Source organism: Bos indicus x Bos taurus, chromosome 2, assembly GCF_003369695.1.
Source record: "Bos indicus x Bos taurus breed Angus x Brahman F1 hybrid chromosome 2, Bos_hybrid_MaternalHap_v2.0, whole genome shotgun sequence".
Taxonomy (NCBI): domain Eukaryota; kingdom Metazoa; phylum Chordata; class Mammalia; order Artiodactyla; family Bovidae; genus Bos; species Bos indicus x Bos taurus.
Window position 1 is genome coordinate 28,896,758 of NC_040077.1, and position 17,481 is coordinate 28,914,238.

The 17,481-nt window shown below is 37.9% G+C and overlaps 1 protein-coding gene across 2 annotated transcripts in view; it reads right to left on the reverse strand.

The window, feature by feature from the left end:
- Positions 1-17,232, reverse strand: part of XIRP2 (xin actin binding repeat containing 2) — a 79,787-nt gene extending 62,555 nt beyond the window's left edge. For both annotated transcript variants that reach the window (XM_027558669.1, XM_027558660.1), the window contains exon 1: positions 17,067-17,232. The gene's annotated coding sequence lies outside the window, so the exon portion shown is untranslated. The remainder of the gene's footprint in view (positions 1-17,066) is intronic.
- Between the last annotated feature and the right edge of the window lie 249 nt (positions 17,233-17,481).

A 17,481-nucleotide genomic window follows, 5' to 3' on the forward strand; every position in this document is an offset into this window, starting at 1 on the left:
AGGTGGGTTCAATGTAGTCACAAGGTTTCACATGAGGGAAAGAGAGGCAGGAGAGTCAGAGTCAAAAAGGAGAGGTAATGACAGAGGTGAGAGAGGGGGAAGAAGGTGAAGAAGGAGAAGAAAAAGAGGAGAAAGAAGTGGAGGAGGAAGGAGAAGAGGAAGAGGAGTGAGAGGGAGGGGAGGAGGAGAAGGAGAAGAGTGGGGTGGGGGAGAGAGAGAGATGTAATACAAAATCTAAGCTACAGGCTTTGAAAGCAGAGGAAAGATTCCATGAGTCAAGGAATGCAGGTAGATTCTAAAAGCTTAAAAATGTAAGCTCCCCCATAGAACTTCTAGGAGGAAGGGGTGGGGGGCATCCCAGGCAACACTGTGATGTTGATCCAATGAAACTTGTTTTGGACCTCCAGAACTGTAATAGAATGGATTTGTGCTATTGTAAGCACAATTGTATGTATTAATAACTGTTTGCATTAATTTGTTACAGCAGCAATAGAAAACTAATACAAGCATCCACTATACATATATATACACCTCACCAAGTTGGAAATCACTACACAGTAAATTATTTTTATGGCATATTTCAGTTCTAGCTGCCCCAAATTTCATAGATTTATACACACAAACCATGCTCTGTTGGAAACATCTTTGAATTTCTTTGTGCCTCAAAGAATAAATGTTCACCTACTCATATATAAGACTTAGTATAAAAGTCCAATTAGATTCTAATCTCTCTGAGTAACAGAACTGCCATTTCTAACTGTAATAACAACTTCTTGTATAGATTTGTCTTCTCTTTTCTGCAGCCCCTAGCATCTCATAAGAAGTTCTCCTGGTACAAGAGCAGTTATAAATGTATAGAATTTAGATGGAAATTAAATAATCATTAGTGCTTACTATTGCTAGTTTGGACATATTTGAAAATTCAATCATATTGCTATTAAATATTTTAAATTGATTGCTTAAAGTATTGGCCAGTTAAAAAATCAATAATTGAATTAAATGACTTAAATTTCTTTGAAATGGTCAAATAAATTGAAACTATTAAATGCCTATAGATGATGCATACTTTTACAAAATAAGTCTTATTAGATATTTCCCTAACACAATGAGACTTATATTGCATTACAACAATAACTACTTGTTAATGAGTATCAATTATGTATTAGCCATAACCTACACATCATTTTATGTCTAATTCTTATAACAACTCTACCTGATGGGTGGTATTATTTCCAGTTTACTAATGGCAAAAGTAACATTTAAAAAGATAAAATCATACAATACATGGCTGAGCTTGAAAAAGTCCTGGTATTTCTGAGTACAAGGCTATTTAACTCTGCACAGTCTTTTATGTAAGTGTTTTTCATTAACATATAACATTATAAAGTAAACTTTTAATGAAGGGTATGAATCTCCCTTTCTGCTTCCTAAACATCTACACACACATCCTTTATTTCAGAGTATCTAGGGATAAATCAAAGGGAAACCAACAAAGTGAATTTTTGTGCCTCTAAGTGAATTCTTTTTTTGTCCTTATAAGCTTGAGTTTAGAACTGGAAATCAAGCAAATTCTTCATCTATATTTCTTCGGTCACTCATTGTGGAGCTCAAACTTGAGATAGGGTTAGGTATTGATCCAAGCCAGCAGGGACAGAGTCAAGCTTTTCTGTAAGGGAAGGAAATGCAAAGCCAGGACTACTCTCCTTGCTATTGATTTGTTTTGCCTCAGGGCATGGGAAGTGGTGGCATGATTCCATCAAAGTTTCTTCTTGTTTAAATCTGTATCCCAGGTATACAATAAGGGTATTTGATAAACTCTCCCCTTAAGGCTGTCAGCATACATTTGGTAAACATTTATTATTCATCTACTGTTGACCATAAAGAAGGCTGAGCCCCGAAGAACTTATGCTTTTGAATTGCAGTGCTGGGGAAGACTCTTGAGAGTCCCTTGGACAGTAAGGAGATCACATCAATCCTAAAGGAAGTCAGTCCTGAATATTTATCGGAAGGACTGATGGTGAAGCTGAAGCTCCAGTATTCTGGCCACCTGATGCTAAGAGCTGACTCATTGGAAAAGACCCTGATGCTGGAAAAGACTGAGGGCAGAGGGAGAAGGGGGCAACAGAGCATGAGACGGTTGGATGGCATCACCAACTGAATGGACATGAATTTGAGCAAACTCCAGGAGATAGTGAAAGGCAGGGAAGCCTGGTGTGCTGCCGTCCATGGGGTCACAGAAAGTCAGACATGACTTAAAGACTGAACACCAGCAACTGTTGACCACGCATAGTGCTCAGGGCAGGGCACAAAGTCATCACTGTTGTATTTAGTCCTGCTCTACTTGAAAAGAGAAGAAAAGAAAAACCCCAGAGTGATCCTCAAGAAACACAGTGTTCTAAGTGTTGATCTGGCCTTGTGTCTAAAAATAGAACTACAACAGCTTGCATCATTTCCACATGCTGACTTAGGAATAAAAAGTTCCCATATGGCTGGCCCTGCCAAGGAAGTTAGCTTTTGTGAATATGCAGCAGCTGGAGTCCTCCTGAGGTGGGGAATCCTAAAGGAACTTGGTGACACACATACCACATCCCCATCCCCCAAACCACATTCATTTATACTGAGATGAAACTGAAGTAAAATAGATCAAGACTAATCATATTGATGGGGTTGAAAAGTCCCTCACATGTATCCTCATAATGGCTTAATTTCTCTTCAGATTTTTCCCACTTAACCCAAGCAATGAGTAGCTCTCTTTACTGTGCTCTCCCAATGTTTGAAAATTACACTTCTGTTTGCATTATGTGTTACTTTTTATTGTATTGTTGAATCTCTCTGTCATCCCTACTCTTCTCCCCTTCCACCTGTATGCAAGTTCCTCCAGCACAGGGCTGGGTTAAGCTCATTTTGAAACCCGTTTTATATCCGTTCTACCTGGGTTTCATCCTGCATGAGGCAAACCCAAGGGAGATTAACCATCTACTCTGGACCCAGAAAGCCTGATATTTATTCTGTCTCTGACACTTACTTTTGACTTTAAGCAAATTTCTTAACCCCTGGAAGTCTTCTTCCCTATAACAAGAAAATGATACCAGAACCTGAATGCCTGTGAGGACTGAGGGATATCTGATTAAAGCAATGAGTTTTACATAGTATCTTGCACATAGTAAATAATATATGTTCACTAGCTTCCTGTCTCCTTAGGTGGTGTTATATATCCTAGGTATTATTATCCAGATAATTTGAGATGATACAAGTCTGAGAATAATAAAAGTTACAAAGTTCCCCAAATCTCAAAGCTAGTAAGTAGAAAGGATAGCACTGGACTGATCCATATGAATCTCAAGGCTATTCCATTCCTTTCTAAAGTCAAGTATCTGTCATGTCACTTGAAACAAGGAGAATACAATAGATCATGAAAGAGTAGGTAATTACCAGGAAAGATTGGGGCAAAGAAGGTGTACGGTCATGTTCATATGGCCACAGGAATGGAGAAAGTATTTAAAAGAGAAGAATGTCAATGAATGTGATATCCAAAGTGTTAGTCTGTCTGTGTTTTTGGCATTAGCCAATGAACCATCAATTTTTCACCAGGAAACAGGAGGGCAGTCCCCTAGAAAATGTGAAATGTGTGAAAATCACTCTAGTATATCACACTGTGGGGATGAATCTACTCCTTTTCTCCCTGCAAATGGTTCCTCACATTTCCCCCTTCCCTCTGTTTTTAGGTAAAATCATGAAATCATCACTCAAAGCTATTCACATGTTTTATTTCCCTGTAGTGTCTCTGAGCAGTGGGCTTAGCACAATGAACTCTGGCCTGGATCAGTTAGGTAGTGATGACTGGGCTGCTCCTTAAGATTCTGCCTTCCTTGTTTCTGCCTTCCAAAGGCAAAGAAAGAGAAGGATCCTGGATTCCATGTTTAATGATCCATTCCACTGCTGCTCTGGTAAGTACTTCTACATTGCTAGGTACCTCTGCTAAGTATCTCTTCTAAGTACCTTACTGAGATGTTTGATAACTGCTAAAGGAAGAGGGGTTTTTATATTTGGTTAGTTGGAATATAGGTATTCTTTCTATTTCATCTGTATATTCCTTTACTTAAATTGATTTCCATCCCCTTTTTCCCCTAAGGTCTTGGTCTAGAAACTCTCCAAAGTTGCTATGTTTCTGCATAATTCACCTCTCCCTAACTCATTTCTTCTTTGATGGAAGTTAACTTTTTCTCACCCATTATTTCCTAATGTATTCCTTTTATATTCCTACTGCATACTAGCTTAGAATATGTTCTTTCCCTAAAACAATCCATTTTTATTTTTCAGGCTTGGAAAAATTTCATGCAAAGCTAGTTCATGTGTACTAAACTATTTTATTTAGTTCCAAGTATGCTGTTGTATTGGAGAAGACTTTTGAGAGTCCCTTGGACTGCAAGGAGATCCAGCCAATCCATTCTGAAGGAGATCAGCCCTGGGATTTCTTTGGAGGGAATGATGCTAAAGCTGAAACTCCAGTACTTTGGCTACCTCATGCGAAGAGTTGACTCATTGGAAAAGACTCGGATGCTGGGAGGGATTGGGGGCAAGAGGAGAAGGGGACGACAGAGGATGAGACGGCTGGATGGCATCACTGACTCAATGGACATGAGTCTGAGTGAACTCCGGGAGTTGGTGATGGACAGGGAGGCCTGGCGTGCTGCGATTCATGGGGTCGCAAATAGTCAGACACGACTGAGCGACTGATCTGGTCTGATGCTGTTGTCACTCAACAGATCAAAAATAAGCAACAGTAATAAAATGCAGATGAACCTTTAATCATCTGCAGCTTTGAAAAACATCTTCCCAGTATGCCTACCTTTAAAACAAGCTTGGGCAGAGTAAGAAACTTATTTTCTACTTAAATCAGTCTATGCTAGCTGCAATCTGGAAAAGCCAGACATTTCCAGATCCATTTTTAGGAATTCCTCAATTCTTCATCCTCTAAATTTCCCCTCTCCATTAAGGTTAGCATCTGAGATTTATTCTGACAGAGGGCATTAAAAGAAAGCCTGAATCATTCAGTTCTGATTCTCACTGACTTAGACAATTGATGCTGTGGCAGCTTCTCTCCTACTGACCATACTTTTCCTTTGAAAAACAAAATGCATTTTTTTCAGTCTGCTTTTTGTCTTAGAGAAATTCAGTCTCTGAATTTACACAAACTCTTTTCAATGACCTTAAGTAAGTCTTTGTTTAAAATACTTTCTCTGCCTAAGTCCACAAATAACAGCATACTTTGATATGGTTTTCTTTTGAACTAAATGGCTAATAGACTTCATCAAAGAAAGGAAACCTCACAAACTCCACACAGTTTCCTTACCGAACATTATTTGGAAAGGCTAAGCAATCAAGGAGAAAAGTGAAAATGCTTAAGTAAGGCAACATTTTGCTTGCTAAATAACAGACTCCTCTGGAAATAAATTCACTCTTTCAGAGCAGTGATATGCTAGAAAAATTCTACCTAAAGAAACAAACACATTCCAAACAATGTGATCTTTAGTCATTTAAATGTTTCCTGGGTAGGAAAATAAAATTGTGAATGTTAAGCAGAAATAATAAGAATCCATCCAGTCTATGGGGTTGCAAAGAGTCAGACATGACTGAGCGACTAAACACAGCTCTTACCAAAGTTCTAGGTTCTCCTAATATGCGATAAAATGAAAGGTAATCAGCACTTGTCAAATGTTTGTACTGGCATGACTCCTTTCTGATTATTGTCCCCCATAATTGCAAAGGACACTTGATAATACTGTATACATTTTGAACGGTCTTTTAATTTAGAACAAGGATGTTTATAAATTAAAACTATAATAATTTTAATTATGTCAAAACTGAATCAGCCAGGTGCTGGGTTACTGTCCCTGTCACCATTAACATGCCCTAAATACCCTTTGCATATCAACACAGCCTGTAATTTCAAAAGAAAGAGATGATGTCAGTTTCCTAATGATATCCTGGTCCTAGAACAGTCCAAAGAGTGGAAGTAATTTAATAGTCTTCCCTGCTTAAGATACACATGAGACACATAGTCAGTCAGTCTCATCATCCCTTAATTTATTTATAGCTACTATCCTTGAAAATCTGGCATTGGCATTTGTTTCTTTTCTCTCAGATTCAAAACCTAATCCTATCAGGCCCCATAAGTGGGGGAACTCAGTTTATGCTGCCTATTTCACTCCTGTTTTTAAAGGGCAAAGTGTAAAAATCAGTCTCTAAGTGTTATTCGGATTGAAACTCGCTCTTGTCTATGCACGATAAGACAGTAACATCTGTGAACAATGAATTTAATTAAAGCTTGCAAACAAAAGTTTTGATAGGCCACTCAGGTGTGGTGGTAGGTAAGGGGAGGAAAGTTGTTGGGGGTGGGGGGGGGTGGGAAAGAAATGTAAAAAGAATTAAAAATTATATATTGTGCTTCTTTGTAAGATTCCACATGAAGCTAGGCTTTCACAGCTTTCAAACAGAATCACTTTCCAAGACTACTCCCGTTAGGCACCAAAAAACCTTAGGCAGCTGGACAAATCACTTCAACTTAGTGTAACCTTCCACTCTTTTAAGACAACTTACCTGAAAAGGAACTCAGACTATAAAGTTAAGTATGTCCTTGTTTATTTTTAAAGATTATTTAAAAATCTAGACACTTAACTACAGCTACAGATGGGAACTAACAATCACTAGTCAGGGACTCAGCATCAGTCTCCATCTCTTCAGTCTTCTAGTAGCATACATCACCATGCTTACCATTATTTCAGTCAAAGTATCTCTTAGCCTCATCAGTTTACAAAGTGGTCACACCCACAATGTGAATGTGAAAGTCTGGTCATCAAACAGTGGCCAGAAATGATCCCCATGGGCCTTTATATGGGGATAGAAGAAATACAATCCATTTGTAAGAATGATATTCTTGTGCTTTTCCTAACAATGAGTGCCAGAGCCTCTCCTAAAATTTTTTTTGTTTTTGGAAGAACCGGTTATATGCAATTTTTATTATTACCAGGAACTAAAATTCCTAGATTGCCAAGAAGCAAATTGACAGTTGAGATGAATATGGCCAGCTTCACAGGTATTTAACATATAACATTATAACTTGCCCAGTAAGCATTTATTGAATGAATTTGCCTTGCAACAATACTGCAAAATTCAGTGCACATCCTTTTAGGGTTTCTGTTGACAGATTTTAATTTTTCTCTTGTAGTTCTTTTTAAAGAGTAGAAAACAAGTTCCCAATTTTGTAACAGAAGTTATTTAAGCAGAGCAGTGATGTGAAATTTGGGATTAGAGCTTCCAGGAGGGAGGAGAAATAAACTTCTTGCCTGTGAACCTGTGAGTCTCCCACAATGAAATCCAGCTCATCTCCCAAAATGCTCAGCAAGACACCACATGAGCAGGTGAAAATTAAAACTGCATAAAATCGTGTGTTCGGAAAATGAAACAAGTCAACTTTGGGCTTTCTGCCCAGTTTCATTTCTGTCAGAAATTCTCTTGTTATTACCTATCTGCAGAAAGAAATTAGAAAAGTGTTATAGCTAAAAAATTTCAGATACATTCATATCTCCATCACAGTTTGGTCCAGAAGAAGATAACTAGCTTCCTCATTCCAGTGGGTAAGTACAAGACTACAGATAGAACATGCAAGTACTAATACACACACACACACGCACACACACACACTCTTCTTTGGGGGACTATTTAATCACAAGTAGTATCCTGTTTGCTTTATGAGATCGAGGAGGAAGCCCTTCCGAGGTTTTCAGACTGTCCCAGTGCAGCTCTGAGTTGGAAGCCTGCGAAGGAAAACATATGGGGCAGAAATCCCCAGGCCCCATTCACCAGCCGTGCAGGACCTGAGGAAAACATCACGAAACTCTCTGAGCCTAACATTTGCTATTACATGAAGTATCTCAGGAGAAGGAATTTAAAATGTTGATGCTTTGCAGCACTCTCAGCAGTGTGCTTTATTAAATCTTAAAACTGAGTGTGGAGTTGGTGAGTAGCTTAGACCAGACAGAAGTAATACTCATCTATCGTGACCAGTCTCCTGAAACACACACACACACACACACACACAATTCTTGACACCCAATCATGTACATTTTTCAGGGTTCCATCCCCAGTCTTGTGTTTTTGTCTCACCACACACATTCTATTAGCTCTCAGTTTCATCCATATTATATCAATGTATATCTCTAGTAACTATTTAAGACTTAATCTTAACCTTGCCATACTTTTGAAAATTCAGTGTGACTTTTAAAAAGAATATTACTCGCAAACTTCTTTTCATTTTCAAATTTTCCAGTTGTATATTACAATGGAGAACATCTGGGATTGTCAGGATAATGGTGAATGTGACATGCAGTCAATTAAAAGTGAATAAAATGATTGTTGGGTATTAGTATATATGCAAAACCACAAACCTTTAAATATATACACACACACACACACACACACAACCTGGGAATGGGGGCAAATATATCAGATGATGAGGAAAATGTCAAACTGGCTTCTGATAAGGTATATTTAGCTCAAGAATGTGGGGACAAATGAAATGGGAGATCAATGGAACTTCTAATCTTGCAGCTGACAATGGGCCCAGGCTGAGTGGGCATTGGGTCTGGCATGGGTCCTTTAAGCTTTAGCCCCATGCCTGAAGCCTGGAGTCAGGAGCGCTTAACACCAGGCCACCAACACTCCTGAACTGTTCTTGGCCTCAGTTGAAATGTGTGCCCTAATCCATCCTAGGTTCCATCCTGTCTTGTGCTTAGTTTTCCTTATTTCTGACCTTGTGATTTATTTTTCTGTTTATAGCTTAGCTTCATCCATCAAACCTGATACATTGTACCATTTCACTGGCTCATAAACTTTTGCTTTCTCTTCCATTACTGGATTCCTCTTGGCCTTTTCTGCTTTAGATTCTCCTGATGAACAGGTGCCCACAGCTGCATCTTTCAATGCTTTCCTCCCAAGTAAGAGTTCTCCCTGCATCTTTACTCAGACACTGAGTGGATTCAAAATACAGAGAGATGAGGCAAAAGAGCAGAGGGGCTGATGGGCAGGATGTGTTGAGGATGGGAACACTATACTGTGGGTCAAGAAGGTTAGTTGCAGCTAAAATAAAAAAGACTGTGATCTAAGAGTATTTTGAGAGTTAAGAACTAAGTCAAAATAATGAGGGGGTCCAGTGTGTGGCTATGAGCAGCTCCATCAGAAAGGAGACAGACTCATTATGGCTGAAGTGGTTCAAGAGTTCAGTTTCTTGAAGTAATGTGATATTGATATGACTGAAGATAACCAAAAAGTTATTAGTTTCAAGTGTTGGAATGATTATAATAGAAAAATGATATTTAATAGCTTTCTACAACTCCAAAGAGGACATAAATTTAATTTGAGCTCAAGAGTGCACCTTTGAAAAGGAAGGGTACCTTTAACAAGAGAAAGTGAAAGTAAAATCGCTCAGTCATGTCCGACTCTTAGCGACCCCATGGACTGCAGCCTACCAGGCTCCTCCGTCCATGGGATTTTCCAGGCAAGAGTACTGGAGTGGGAACAACCTATTAAATCGGGTAAATAATTTTCTCTCTTAAAAACGTTTTTATTTAGTATGGTGTTATTTTGAATTTGCAGTATCTAGGACAACTTGGTACTTTAAATTCTTAAGTTGTTCTCTGGGAAACACATAAATGTTATTATATGAACCCCATATATTAGACAGTAATAATAATGATAATAATAATAATAGCAAAAACTTATGTAACACTGTATACCAGGCACTGTTGTTTTAGTCATTTTACAAATATGAATTTATTTAATCCTCAAAACAGTAATGTATGAGATAGATTCTATTAGTATCTCCATTTTCAGATGAGGAAATAGGCACAGAGATGGATTAAGTAATTTGCCCAGGATCAACCAGTTGGTTAGGTTTAAGAGCCAGAATTCAAACCCATACTGTCTTGTTTCAAAGTCTGTGCTCAACTAGTTAGATTTTACGTGACACAGCATTTTCTGGTTTCCTAGTAAAGTGTTTGGAGAAGGCAATGGCACCCCACTCCAGTACTCTTGCCTGGAAAATCCCATGGATGGAGGATCCTGGTGGGTTGTACTCCATGGGTTCTTGAAGAGTCGGACACAACTCAGCGACTTCACTTTCACTTTTCATTTTCATGAATTGGAGAAGGAAATGGCAACCCACTCCAGTGTTCTTGTCTGGAGAATCCCAGGGACGGGGGAGCCTGGTGGGCTGCCGTCTACGGGGTCGCACAGAGTCGGACACGACTAAAGTGACTTAGCAGCAGCAGTAAAATGTTATGTGGGTTTCCTTTGAGATCTCTTCTGGCTCTAGAAGGTGATGTTCTTGTGATTTTGGTAAACTGAGGACACTCCATAAATCTTAAGGATAATGATAGCCCTAGGGTTAAGTAATATATTCCACAGGTCTTTAAGAGAAATGAAAAAAAAGAAGGAAGGAGAAAGGGAGAGAGAGAGAGAACAATGCATACCATTTCTGAAATCTTTCTAATATTGAAAAATTTTCAAAAAGTTTTCTAATTTCAAAATATAAAGATGATTATCAATAATGAAATTTTATATATCAACTCCTAGAACTCCTTTTATACAGCTATCTATGGGAGAATAATCTTATAGAAAATGTTTATTATTGTTATAGTTTTTATAAAAATATAGCTTTGTACTTTATCAGTACAAATGTTTACAAAACGGAAGTTTTTAAAGCAATGTTACACAAAAGGTAAAGTGTCACTATAGATGATATTGTGGTTATTGGTTATTGTTCGAAGGCTACTCATTTTTTTTTGAACATCTAAATGGACTTTGAGAACATAAAATAAAGGGAAAACAATATGGAGACATAGGTAACACTGTGCCTTGTGTATAATAATGTATAATATACATGTGCTCAGTTGCTCGGTCATGTCTGACTCTTTGCAACCTCATGGGCTATAGCCCACCAGGCTTCTTTGTTCATGGGCCTTTCCAGGCAAGAATTCTGGAGTGGGTTGCCATTTCCTCACCCAGGGGATATTCATGACTCAGGGATCAAACTCACACCAGCAGGCAGGTTCTTTACCATTAAGCCACTGGGGAGGCCCATGCAGATACATACACATACATATATATACACATACGTGTATATACATGATCATAATGGAACACAAATTAAAAGAGATGGTAACCGTATAACAAAATGACATAGTAGAGAAGCTGGGATCAGTTGGGTTGAATAATGAATTAAAAGAAAAGCAGTGAAAATTGAAATTTGAGGTAATTTGTTGCTTCTAGTTAAAGGGTGGACTATTAGAAACTTGGAGAAGGAAATGGCAACCCACTCCAGTACTCTTGCCTGGAGAATCCTGTGGATGGAGGACCCTGGTGGGCTGCCGTCTATGGGGTTGCACAGAGTCAGACACAACTGAAGCGACTTACCATGCATGCATAGCATTAGAAACTATAAATTGTAGTTTTGAGCCAACAATTGAAACAACTGAACTAGATCTTTACAGGAAAAAAAAAATAAAAAAGATTGCAACTTAAATACAAACACATGGCTTCCTTTCAAATTTCATTTCTCTGATACTTTATAGAATTAAACTTGTGGTTGTTGCCTAACTCTGGATGACGAAAGGATGATGAATCCTGAAATTATTCCCATTCCAGAACGAGTCAGTGACTGAAGCACACATGCATAACACAGTTATATTCCTCAAAATAAATACTTTTGAGTCCTCTGAGATCCAGAGGGCTAGTACAGTTTCCACTGAAGAAGGAAAAACAGGGCTGTAAAACAGGGTTCTGTTCTTACTCTGAGCAGTCTGGGTGGCACAGAGGACAGAGAGAGTGACCAAGCGGCTGATCGCCATCCACTGCTCTTCCTTGGCACCTCTAAATAATGTGAATGAACTCATTTTATTTTTGTCTCTTTCCAGGATTTTCCAACTTGATAATAAGACGCTTGTGTTGACAATAAAAAACTCTAACTTATATGACAAATAAATTAAAAGCTGATCCTTAGCTTTACAAAAAGATTTCTCCCTGTTTCTCTGGAACACTTATTTACTGTAGTTACTTCTGAAGTCTAATTACTTGACAAAAAGGCTTAGCGGTTAGATAAGATAAAGCTGAATTCTTGTTATGACTGTATGGACTGAAAACAGTCAACAACAGAGATAGTGATAAAGCACCTGTGGATTTTAATGCAATCCAGTGCAGTCCATCGGGTCGCTAGAGTCGTACACGACTGAGCGACTTCACTTTCAGTTTTCACTTTCATGCATTGGAGAAGGAAATGGCAACCCACTCCAGTGTTCTTGCCTGGAGAATCCCAGGGATGGTGGAGCCTGGTGGGCTGCCGGCTCCACCATCCCTGGGATTCTCCAGGCAAGAACACTGGAGTGGGTTGCCATTTCCTTCTCCAATGCATGAAAGTGAAAACTGAAAGTGAAGTCGCTCAGTCGTGTCTGACTCCTATCGACCCCATGGACTGCAGCCTACCAGGCTCCTCCATCCATGGGATTTGCCAGGCAAGAGTACTGGAGTGGGGTGCCATTGCCTTCTCCAAATGTGACTCTACTCATCAAAATGGCATATATATAGCTTTAAAAAAAAACCCCACCACTTAATAAAGTGAGATCTGCCTACACCTTACTTCAGTGGAATTAACTTCTTATGAATTAAGTAAGAAAATAAAATAATTATTATCTGAACATTATTTTATATTTATAGTTCCTGTTTGTGAAAGTTTACATGAAAAGCATTGACATGTTTTGAAACCATTTATAACACTGAACTTAGTTTTTAAAATTAACGGTGATGTGATTTTTGTTTTTTTTCTTTTAGCTTTTCCATGTTGCTGACTACCAAGTACATACACTTAGAAACACATACGATGATATATTCAGATTTTGGGGGAATTGGGTCTTTGATAAACAAAAATTTCCTAAAATAAATTATTTTAGTATTATATTCATTTTAAGTCATATGTATGCCTGGAGCAATTTGGCAATTATTTATTTTTGAACAGCCAGACATATCTAAAGTGTTCAGTTAATCAGGCAACAGGATATATCCTGCATGCAATTAGAAAAATGCAGAAGACACAAACCTACTTGAAGGTCTGCCAAAAAGAACAGTGAAAAATGATGTGTCCAATGACAAAGTGATGGTGGAGGGCGGGGGACATGGGGCGGAAGTGCTGGGGAAGAGGGGAAGAGTTCATCTAGCACAGATGACAAGCAAACTTAGATGATTAGTAAAGTTAAAAAATAAACCAAGGATCATTCATTAAGTTGTCAATAAATATGTGGATCAGGTCTCCTTTTCCATAATTTACCCTAAATTTGAGAGAAATATGAAATGAAAAATGAAAAGAAAAATAATAACCTGGGACAAAAAGACTTTATCAAGTTGTACTTTGAAATGTATTCCAAGTCGTGGGGGTGGAGTGGGGATGGAGTGATGATTGCATGAAGCTTTGCAGAATAAAATACAGTCAAGAGAGGAGGTTTCTACTTCTCTCTTTCTAAATCTTGTAAGTTACTAATTAATGTTCTGTGCCTCAGTTTTCTTATCTAGAACTTAAAAGTGTTAAGTCAAATGAGTCAGTGGGGCTCTTTGTGTTATCTATGTGACAACTTCCTTTTATCCTTTGTGACATTTTCAGAAGTACAGCCACTCTACCAGGAATTTGGATTACCTATTGCACTGCTCACCACCAGATTATTTTTACGCCATCATTTAGGCTCATGGAGTCCCAGGAGTCATTAAATATAGCCATGCTGTCATTTGTTATATCCAACGGACACAAATAACGCATTGAATTTGCTGACTCTCAACTCTTTTAAGAAAGCAAAATCTTTGTTCTTTACATTGACTGTCTGATTGTCACTGTTCTTTGTGCTTTTCTTGACTATAATGTACAAATAGAAAAATACTCAGGTTAGTTAAATTTGCAAAAGAAAGATTTCAGTGATTAGGAAAATAAATACTGTGAATATTTCACTCTGGAATTCATAGGTAGCACTTCACAGAGGAGTAATATTGTGGGACATATGTGAAATAATAAAAAAAAATATTTGGCCTGTTTCCCTGATTCCTGGCATAGTGCTCCTAAAACTCTTGGAATTTGATGGTGTCTTTGGTATGCGAGCTAATGAAGTAACTCCTGGCTTCATGTTGCTTGTGGGGGGGAAATATAGATAGTTTCAGGACAGGGTTTGCATTCAGAAAAACCAATTGAGTAATTAGAGAGTTGGAATATTCAGCTCTACTTTCTACTTTAAGAAAGGGGGAGAGGGATTAGGCATTGAATCCTATTACCAATGGCCATGATTCAGCCAATTTCCCCACATAATGAAATCTCAATTCTAAACAACAGCATGTAGTGAGCTTCCAGGCTGGTGGACACGTTGATTGATGGTCAGCCCAGAGAGGGCATGGAAGTTCTGTGCACCATCTCCACACAAACACTTTACTCTATGAATCTCTTCCATTTGACTGTTCTTGAGCTGTAACCCAAGTTCGAGGCTAAAGTGGGGTCAACCTGTGGGTTCTGCTCTAACTCTGGAAGTTAGTATGAGTATTGAAATGAATTGTTGTACACCCAGTTGCTATCAGAGAATTGGAGAACTGGTTGGTGTTAGAAAACATCAGTCATTTGGTATCAGGGAAGAAAACCAACAATATCATATCTTACACAGTCACATGAAAACCATTTACCTAGGGGAATTCCCTGGTGGTCCAGTGCAGGGGGTGTGGGTTTAACACCTGGTCGGGAGTTAAGATCCTACATGTCTCACAGCCAAAAAACACAAAACATAAAACAGAAACAATATTGTAACAAATTCAATAAAGACTTTAAAAAATGGCCCACATTTTAAAAAAACTTTAAAAAAAAGATTGAATAAATCAGTGTTCTCAAATAGCTATTCCTGAATCAGAAAAGTCTGAAGTTAACCACAGTCTGCAAAGGATGAAACTGTAATTTGAATGAGCAAGTGGTTGTTTCAGAAACAGGAAAAAACAAATTACAATTTAATTAAATTTCAAAGTGTAACTTGAATGCTTTTAAAGAGGAGGTGGAAAACAAAAAGGACAACGTATTGTCAATTAAGTACTGTTCCCCACAGACTGTTCAATCAGAAGTCTTGAAATTATACTGCCAGGCACTTATTAAGTTGCTGCCCTGGTCTATAAATTACTGAATTTAGACATGACTTTGAGCTAACAAATAAGTGTTACAAAATGGTCTCTTACTGCCCAGTTGCATATGTGCATGAGGAAGAAAGAGAGGAGAGAGATGGAGAAAAGTGAGAGAAGAACCAAGTATCAATTCCCTGTTCCAAGGTTATCCGGGAGTCCAACCCCAAATTGTCTCATCGTAAGTAATATTTTACCAGAAAAATAAAAAAGAATACTGATGTGCAGAAGCTTTTCAATTGTGGTAAACGTGAGAGGCAAAATGCTTGACTAGCAGACAGCTATCCATGGTAAACAACAATAAATTATATATGAACTTTGTGGTCTTTTTACCCAAAAGTCAACTTGAAGAAAGAGAACCAACCCTCTCTCCCTCTGTAATCACTGAAGACTTGAGGCTCGCCTGACGTTTTCTAAAGTGATGCTCTCTGTGATCATGAAACAGTGCCTCTCTATTTTTTAGGTGGTTACAGGCAGTTGTATCAAAGATGCCCAGTACTTCATGCAGAAACATTCATGCCAAACTCCAGACTACATTTTCCCCAAACAGCTGGCACTTTGCCATATTGTAGACATTTGAAATGCTGACTGACTTTAAAAAAAAAAGGTCTAGTTGTTTGTTTATATATTAACAGTAAAAAAGGTAAAAGAGTCAAAGATTAGGCAGAGAAGTAGAGAAATACTTAAGCATAGAATTCAAGACTTTCCCATTTTTGATCCGGTATTTTTGCTTCTAAAACTCAATGGTAATAGCTTCTAAAACTCAAAATAGGTGCTCTTTCATATTAAAATTCATGGCTCTGAAGGTAGCTGAGGTAAATATTTTACTCGTCCTTTGGCACTCTGTACATAAAATTTTAAAATAATTCAAACCAACACCAACATGTCAGTGAGCAAATAGAGCTTTGATAAAAATAAAATATCTTTCAGTTCAGCACCAGCTGGCTAAATTTAAACCCTGCATTATGTAATCTTAAAGTGTCCTTGCTTTTAGTTGGTGTCTTAATTTAAGAGAATCTGTTATAATGTCTCTTCCAAATCGCTTTAGTTTCTAACATTCTAAACATTTAAGGCACAACAGGACCAAATTAAGGTGTTCACAGGCAACTGAAGACAGAAAAAATTCATTTGAAACAGTATATAGGGCATGCTACTTTTAAAGTAAAATCTGTCTTCTCTCTTTAAGTTTGTAGTTACTATAATTAGGGCTGGCAGATCTGACTGGCTGTGCTTTTCTTAATTCTGGAAAACATGTAAGAACCTGATTCTTTAATCCTTACTCCAGTAATACTCCCAGAGGAGATGAAACTGTGGCTGGGGCAAGAAGTACAAAATCAAACTAAGGATGGATAAAGAATACATTTCATACATTTCCCTGAGTAAGCTGCAACAGTTGAGAATATTTTAAGTTCTCTTTTTCCCTCAGCAAATTTTAAGAAATATAGTTTAGAGTTTTAAACATATTCATTGTATAGATTATCAATTTATGCTCATAAAAGATGAACTAATTTTTTCAGTTTTCTCTTTTGGCTATAACCTGAAGTATAACTTCCACTCATGTCTGTTTATCAAATTTGGCTTATTATTCTTTAATACTAAAAATAAAAAAGGACTAACTATTGATCTATAAAGAGATTAATAGATGAAGCCCTAAATGTAATAATCTGAAGTAATGCTAAATATTGTCATAAAAACAAAATCTGACTGAATATTTCCTCTGCTAACAAGTACAGTTTGACCTGTGGTCTTCATTGATCTTAAGCAATCAGTAAGAACATATTACAGCTATGGAAGTAGACATTTATCAATGGCGACGTAACACATACCTTCTGCAATATTTAGACTTAACCCCAAGTTCGTGGAAATATCATATATCTTTACAGTTCTTCACAGACTAGTTTCCTCCTTTGTACAGCAAATTTCCCAGTCCCCTGAAAGCAATCGGTGGAGTGGAGGCCAGCTCCACTGAAGGGTCTATCAAGCAAGTAGATGGGACGGCTGAATTTATTTTAGCCCTGCGTCTAAAGGATGTAACTTAGCACCTATTTTTAGGAACTGAGCTCTGTATAGGTGGAGCCTGAGTCAACTACTCTTTTCAGAAGTGTGTCTCTGAGGGCACACTGCCTCGTAGTTCCTCAGTAATGTATGCATGGTATTAACACATGTGCAGTCAATCAAACCTCCTTCTGCAGCCAGGACCATCAAGCCAACTCTCCACTTCCGAACAAAGTCTAAAAAAGA